A 6,988-nucleotide genomic window follows, 5' to 3' on the forward strand; every position below is an offset into this window, starting at 1 on the left:
CACATAAAAGCTCAACAAGGGCCATCCCATTTTCTACCCCACACGGGATTTCTTCCCCCTGCCTCTTCATGTACATCTTCCCATCTTTAACCCATGCACACTTGATGTTTTCTATCCCAAGTTTTCTATCTCAACTATGTTCCCAACAGGAACTTCCACAGCCCTGTGCCCTTTCTTCACCACACCTGAAACAGGTCCCAACTCTTAAAACCCCAAGAGATCCCAAAAGACCAGAAGTTCTAAGATATAAAGGAATAAGTCCCCTCCATCAAGAAATCTGGCACTGCTGTTTCTGAGTTCTCTTCTGTTAATGTTTCCTGCATTCTCCACTGGACTGATGGCTGTTCAGAGGGGGCACTATGATGACAAAGGCTGGTGGGACAGATAAGAGTAGTACTCGTCCCTCACCAAGGAAACTTCATGACACAACAGATGAAGACTGTTACACATCACATCACATCATCACATCACATCACATCATCACATCACATCACATCACATCACATCACATCACATCACATCACATCATCACATCACATCATCACATCACATCACATCACATCATCACATCACATCACATCATCACATCACATCACATCACATCATCACATCATCACATCACATCATCACATCACATCACATCACATCACATACACCACTACAAACACAACAAACCAAAATGCAGAGTTGTGCAGCTCAGATGCAATGGCTGCATCTACAAAACAACCCCTACATTGTGATAGAGGGGGAGGAAAGATTGTAAGAGCCAAAGCATCGGGGGGTTTATTGTGAGACTGTGTCTCCTACTAATGTCAGAGGCAACACACATAAAGTTTCACCAACATGACTGCTTAAACATGAGCTGGACAAGGACAACAAAACAGACATGCAAAAGTGGATGGGAGAAAGACTATGGGGGCTCGACCCTACATAAATAACTATATCTATATAATATATATAGATGAATTCTGAGAGTGAGAGAAATGGTCTTCCCCAGGAAGGAGAACACCAGTAGGTTATACAATGCCAAATGGTCAGATCTATAAATACACAACAACATTATACAGACTAAGAAGGGTATATTAGAAATATATACATGGATATACATATACATATATGCATGTAGCAACAATTAATGTAAAAGGAAGCCATTGATTTGAAAGAGAACAAGGGGGTACATGGGAGGGTTTAGAGGAAGAAAAGGGAGGGATGAAATGAAATATTATATCATAATCTAAAAGGCAAAAGAAGAAACAGATGTTCTCTTGAAATCTAAAATATCACCTTCAATGGAGAAACTAGGAGATATATTCCAATTGTTCTATCCTGTTGGATAGTGATATATTTATCACACACACAACTCAGAAAGCAACATTGGAGGATAACAGTCAGCAATCAAGTGGAACACCATCGTTCAGAATGGTTCTCATTATGGATAGGTAAGGACTTCTATTCCCCAGATGAATATTCTTGTATCTACCCCAAAATTATATAATTAACACATAATGTTCAGAGTCCATAGTGCAAATGGAGCAATTCCAGTCAGAATACCAGTGTTGTGTGCAACACACAGCACACAGGAGACATGCAGTGGAATTGGCATATCTCACATGGCATCCCTTGAGGACTCTCTAAGCACAGAGATAAGGAACAAGAACCAGACGTACTTACCTGGGATTGAAAACTCAGGGGGGTCACTAGGCAGTGACCACAAGTAGGAATTGTGTTTGTAAGACCCAAAGCATCTGTAGGTCCTCAGGTGCTCCAGGCTCACAGGGGAGATGAGGAATGTGTTGTGGTCCTGCTGTGAACAGTTCTGGGGAAAGGAAGCATTTCCATCTCTGCAGAGGATGAAGATATTAAAGGAACCGTGTACGTGGCAATGGAGAGTTGCATTGATTTCTGAGAATCCCTGAGGTCCTGAATCAACAGTAAGGGATGGCTTCTTCATGTAAACACCTGGAAAAAAAAGACTTTGATATTAGTTGCTTGTAGTGACACATTCCTTTAATCCGAGCACTTCATAGACAGGGGTAGGTGTATTGTTGTGAGTTTAAAAACAACCTGCTCTATATTGAAGTTTCAAGTTCAGACAGAGTTACATGGTGAGACCCTGTCTCAAAAAGTTTACAAAAAGACCCTTGTGTTAGTTAGGGCTTATGTTGCTGTGATGAGAGACCATTACCAAAAAGCAAGTTGGGGAGCAAATGTTTTATTTGGCTTCCCCTTCACCATTACTGTTCATCACCAAAGGAAGTCAGGACAGAAACTCAAACAGGGCAGGAACCTGGAGGTAGGAGCAGGTAGTATTCACAGTGGTAAACCCCAGCATTGCTGTGTATCATATTCTTCAGACTGAACTCACACACCTCCTGGTCTTTCTGTAAGATATGATCAAACCACTTTCCATCACGCACATAATGGGTTAGACACAGTCTAATCACTCCTGGAGGAGTCCTGCAGAAGATGGTCACAGCACTGCCTGTGGAAATCACAGCTCCTGGAACTGCCCAGATGGAAGGCTGGGGTGGATGCCCTGAAGAGACACAGGAAAAGAGAGCTAGTCCTCTGATGTCAGGAGGGCCAGGTTCCCAAGGAGCTATAGAGTAGCTCCCACAAAATTACTAACCAAGAAAATGCCCCACAGACATGCCCACAGGCCAATATGGTGGGGGCAATTCCTCAGTTGATGTTCCTTCTTCCGAGAGGACTCTAGTTTGTACCATGTTGAAAGAAAACTAACCAGCACAACTCCAGAGAGAAGTCTCACAGTTTTCACAATTGATATTGTGCCACAGTTCCAGAAGCCAAATCATCTTTACTGTTCCCAAACAGCGTGAGAATAACTTTCAGAGGAGGAGTGCAATAAGAGGGGGTGAATGGGAGGTTGGGGTGGGAATGGGAGGAGAGAAGGGAGGGGAAAATGTGATTGGTATGTACAATAAATGAAAAAAAAGTTAATTAAATAGAATTTTTAAATGTGATATTCTTTTAAAAAAAATAATAACTCTCATAGTTTAGTGCTATCCGTGCCTTCTATCATCTCCCATTAGGACAGAAATGAATGCTGCAGGTAGCTATTCTTATCACCCAGCCTTCCCATGTCCCTGGAATGAAATCCCATTAAATCACTGACCTATAGTCAGACAGTGGTGGCGCAGGTCTTTAATCCCATCACTCGGGAGGCAGAAGTAGGCAGATCTCTGTGAATTTATAGCCAGCCTGGTCTACAGAGCAAGATCCAGTACAAGCTCCAAAGCTACAGAGAAATCCCGTCTCAAAAAAAAAATTGTCACTGACCTATGTCTTACTTTCTCTCCTGATTCCATATAAAACTCAAAATCTACACCCACTTCTAATACCACACAAAACCTGGGAGCCTCTGGAAACAAAGGAATCCCACCTGTACTACACCCACACAGACAGCATTTATGATGAATTTATCATGAATGATGTGTCTCCCCAGAGGCAGAACTCAGTAAGAAAGCCAGACACAGCCCAGGTGAGATGAGATGGGAAGAAAAGGAAAACTAATTGAAAGCAAATGTCTGTATCCTCAGGAGGAAACATGTGTGTGAGTTCACCTCCTCTGTGCCCTTTGTTTCCATACACTTTGAGCCAGATCTCACATCAACATTACTGGAGCACAGTCAAGAATCCCCACCCCAAAGATGGATGAATCATTAAGTAAGTGTACCAGTAGCTGCCAATGAAAATCCCATCTCAAGATCTTCTCAAGAGACTTCAAGCTCCTCCCATTTTATTCCCAGCCAAACTCAGTTTCCCATGGCTAATACAAAGAACAGACTCACCATATTGTGCCCAAATCTTCTGTGCCATTAAAAACCCTGAAAATAAAACAAAAAGAGAAGTCTGTCCTGTTATACACTGATCCCGACCCCAGAGCTCAGATCAAAAGACCAAGACCAGATAGACAGACTGAGTCCATGGAAAACTCCTCTGATGCCACCAGGCCAGGTCTTCAGAGAGATATTTCTATGAGAAGATCCTACGTTAAAAATCTGGGATTCTGTATTCATTACCACTTTGACTAAAAATAATGACACCTGTCTCACTTACCAAGTCCAAGAAGAGCAGCTCTAAGGCCCATGGCAGTGCCTCATGCCAGATCTCCACATAAACAGCAAACAGAACTGGTGATACAGTCTGCACAGCAGGACACACCCATGGGATAGACCAGACTGCAACCCGGAACCCCTATCAAGGATGAAGACATCCAGTACAAAACAGAAAGAGGATATGCTCTTGCTCAAGACTTGTCTCTGACAACTCAATTCTATACTAAAGCTCTGGGCAAGGCAATGCTTCCTCCATATACTTCCTATAGTGGCTTTAAATTCTCAAAGATGTTGTGGGTAAGAGTGATGCTATTTCCTGCTGAAACCAAATCCTATGTAAGATATTTGTGGCCAGTGTTTCAGAAAAATAATGTGATGCACCCAGAAAACACTGATCCCAAATGCACAATCTACTGGATCAGTTAGATTTTTCTGGATTGACACAGGAAGACATCAAATCTGACAACATGGAAGATGGGAGGGGAGGACCAGGGAAGATGTTGGGAACCAAGGCTTCTGTAGTATGTGGATGCTCTCAGTAAATTCCCCTGACCATCTAACTACACAGCCAAGTGCCTACAACTGACTGACAATACAAAAATAAGTTCTCAGAAGAAGAAATATACTTGCTTAAGGTATATTTTCAAAATTATTCACCATTGTTAGCCATAACAGAAATTCAAATTAAAACCACTCTGGAATTTCATCTTATTCTAGTCAAAATGGCTGATTAAGAAAACAAAAGTCAAGACCAGGTAGACTGGCCCAGCAGCGGTGGCCAACAGGGACATACAGGCCCAGCAGTGGTCCGCAGAGGTAGCCCGGCAGCAGCGACAAGCAGAGGCAGGGACGCCTCTAACCCCAATACCCGGGGAAGAAGCTATCTCCATGGGATGGAACCAGAACGAATCTGAACACTCTGTCTGAGGACAACCCAGGGCCCAGCTGCTGATCCTGCAAAACCCAACAACTTGGAGGTGTTGGTGAGACTACCCCGCTCAGCTGAAATCCACCTGGGAGAGGATTCAGATCCCTACAGTTTGAAGTCTGAAGAAACAAATCAGCTGAGGAGTTGACAAATGAACAAAACGTGACCTGGGAACACAGAAGAAGGCGCTGCCCAGCCACCAAAACAGATCACCAGAATCATAAGTATATACTTCGACTGAGATCAGCTGCCCCTGAAGAAACAGCCCAATAGCACCAATTTAACCAAGAACTCCTAGTAAACCAATACTAAAAATTAGAACAAGGGAGGCACTCCCAGACACAGACACCACCTACACTGCACAGAGGAAGAGATGAGTAGACGCCAGTGCAAAAATACAGGCAACAACATAAAGACCTATATGGCAACATCAGAACCTAGTGATTGTACACCTGCAAGACCTGAACATACCAAGACAGAAGAAACAGAAGAAATCAACCCTAAAAATGACTTTAAGAAGATGATAGAGGCCATTAAAGAAGAAATAAAACATTCCCTTAAAGAAGAAATTTTAAAAAATTCCTTAAAGAGGTAATGAAAAACTCCATTAAAGAGGAAATAAAAAAACTCCCTTAAAGAAATGGAAGAAAAGCCCCCCACTTCCCTTCTGGACCACAGGTGAGTATCCGGGTCCAACCCGGACCCCATCCCTGGGCACCAGCCACTGCGGGAAGACCTGCCCAACTTGGCCCCAGGTTCTGGCCACCAGGCAGGTCCCCTTCTAGCCCCACCAAGAGGGACCCCCTTTTCCAAGCCCCCTGGCAGCCCCTGCAATCTCTGTGCCCTGCCCCCACGCCCATCTGTCCGAGACCCCAGCCACTTCCTGAGACTTAGAGACCAGCCACCAGCTCCCATCCTGACCCCGACTTCCCTTCTGGACCAGAGTTGGACAAGAGAACTCCCTTTTGGACAAGAGACAGAGACTTCCTGAATCTGTCAGCTCTTTCTGAAACAAGTACACTGATAAGACCAAGAAGGAACCACAAGGAGATGGGCAGACGTCAAGGCAGAAGTACATACAACAAAATGAAGAGCAATACAGCATCACCAGAACCTAGCCTGCCTCCAACATCTAGACCTGAACACCAAAAATTGGAAGAAGCAGAAGAAAGTAGCCTTATGAGTAACTTCATGAAGAAGGTAGAGGCTTGTGTAGAGGAAAAGACAATAAAATTAGAAGAATGCTGTAAACAACTAGAGGAAAGGGCAAACAAATTAGAAGAAAACAATAAAGCCCTCCAAGAAAACAATAAAGTCCTGGAAGAAAACATTAAAATCCTGGAAGAAAACAATAAAGCACTGAAAGAAAATCATGAAAAAGCAATGAAACAAACAAAGGAAACAGTCCAAGAACTGAAAAGGGAAATTGAAAAAATAAAGAAGACACAAACAGAGGGAATGCTGGAAATAGAAAACCTGAGTAAAAGATCGGGAACTTCAGATGCAAGTATAACCAACAGAATGCAAGAGATGGAAGAGAGGATTTCTGGCATTGAAGATACAGTAGAAGAAATAGTTTCATCAGTCGAAGGAAACACTAAAGCCAACAAAGTCATGAACCAAAATGTCCAAGAAATTTGGGACACCATGAAAAGACCAAACCTATGAATTATAGGGATAGAAGAAGGTGAAGAATACCAACTCAAAGGCACAGAAAATATATTCAACAAAATTATAGAAGAAAACTTTCCCAACTTAAGAAGGAAATGCCTATGAAGATACAAGAAGCCTATAGAACACCAAACAGACTAGACCCCCCAAAAAAGTCCCCTCGACACATAATAATTAAACAACTAAATGTACAGAATAAAGAAAGAATATTAAGAGCAGCAAAGGAAAAAGGCCAAGTGACCTATAAAGGTAAACCCATCAGAATAACACCCGATTTCTCAATGGAGACTTTGAAAGCCAGAAGGACCTG

At 42.8% G+C, this 6,988-nt stretch overlaps 1 long non-coding RNA gene across 1 annotated transcript; it reads right to left on the minus strand.

The window, feature by feature from the left end:
* Positions 1–2,435: 2,435 nt before the first annotated feature.
* Positions 2,436–4,232, minus strand: LOC143271904 (uncharacterized). The gene is made up of 3 exons (XR_013049235.1): positions 4,081–4,232; positions 3,813–3,848; positions 2,436–2,536 (listed from the first exon to the last, which is right to left on the minus strand). It is a non-coding gene; the product is annotated as an uncharacterized LOC143271904 (long non-coding RNA).
* Positions 4,233–6,988: the final 2,756 nt, after the last annotated feature.

Source organism: Peromyscus maniculatus, chromosome 1 (assembly GCF_049852395.1).
Source record: "Peromyscus maniculatus bairdii isolate BWxNUB_F1_BW_parent chromosome 1, HU_Pman_BW_mat_3.1, whole genome shotgun sequence".
NCBI classification, from domain to species: domain Eukaryota; kingdom Metazoa; phylum Chordata; class Mammalia; order Rodentia; family Cricetidae; genus Peromyscus; species Peromyscus maniculatus.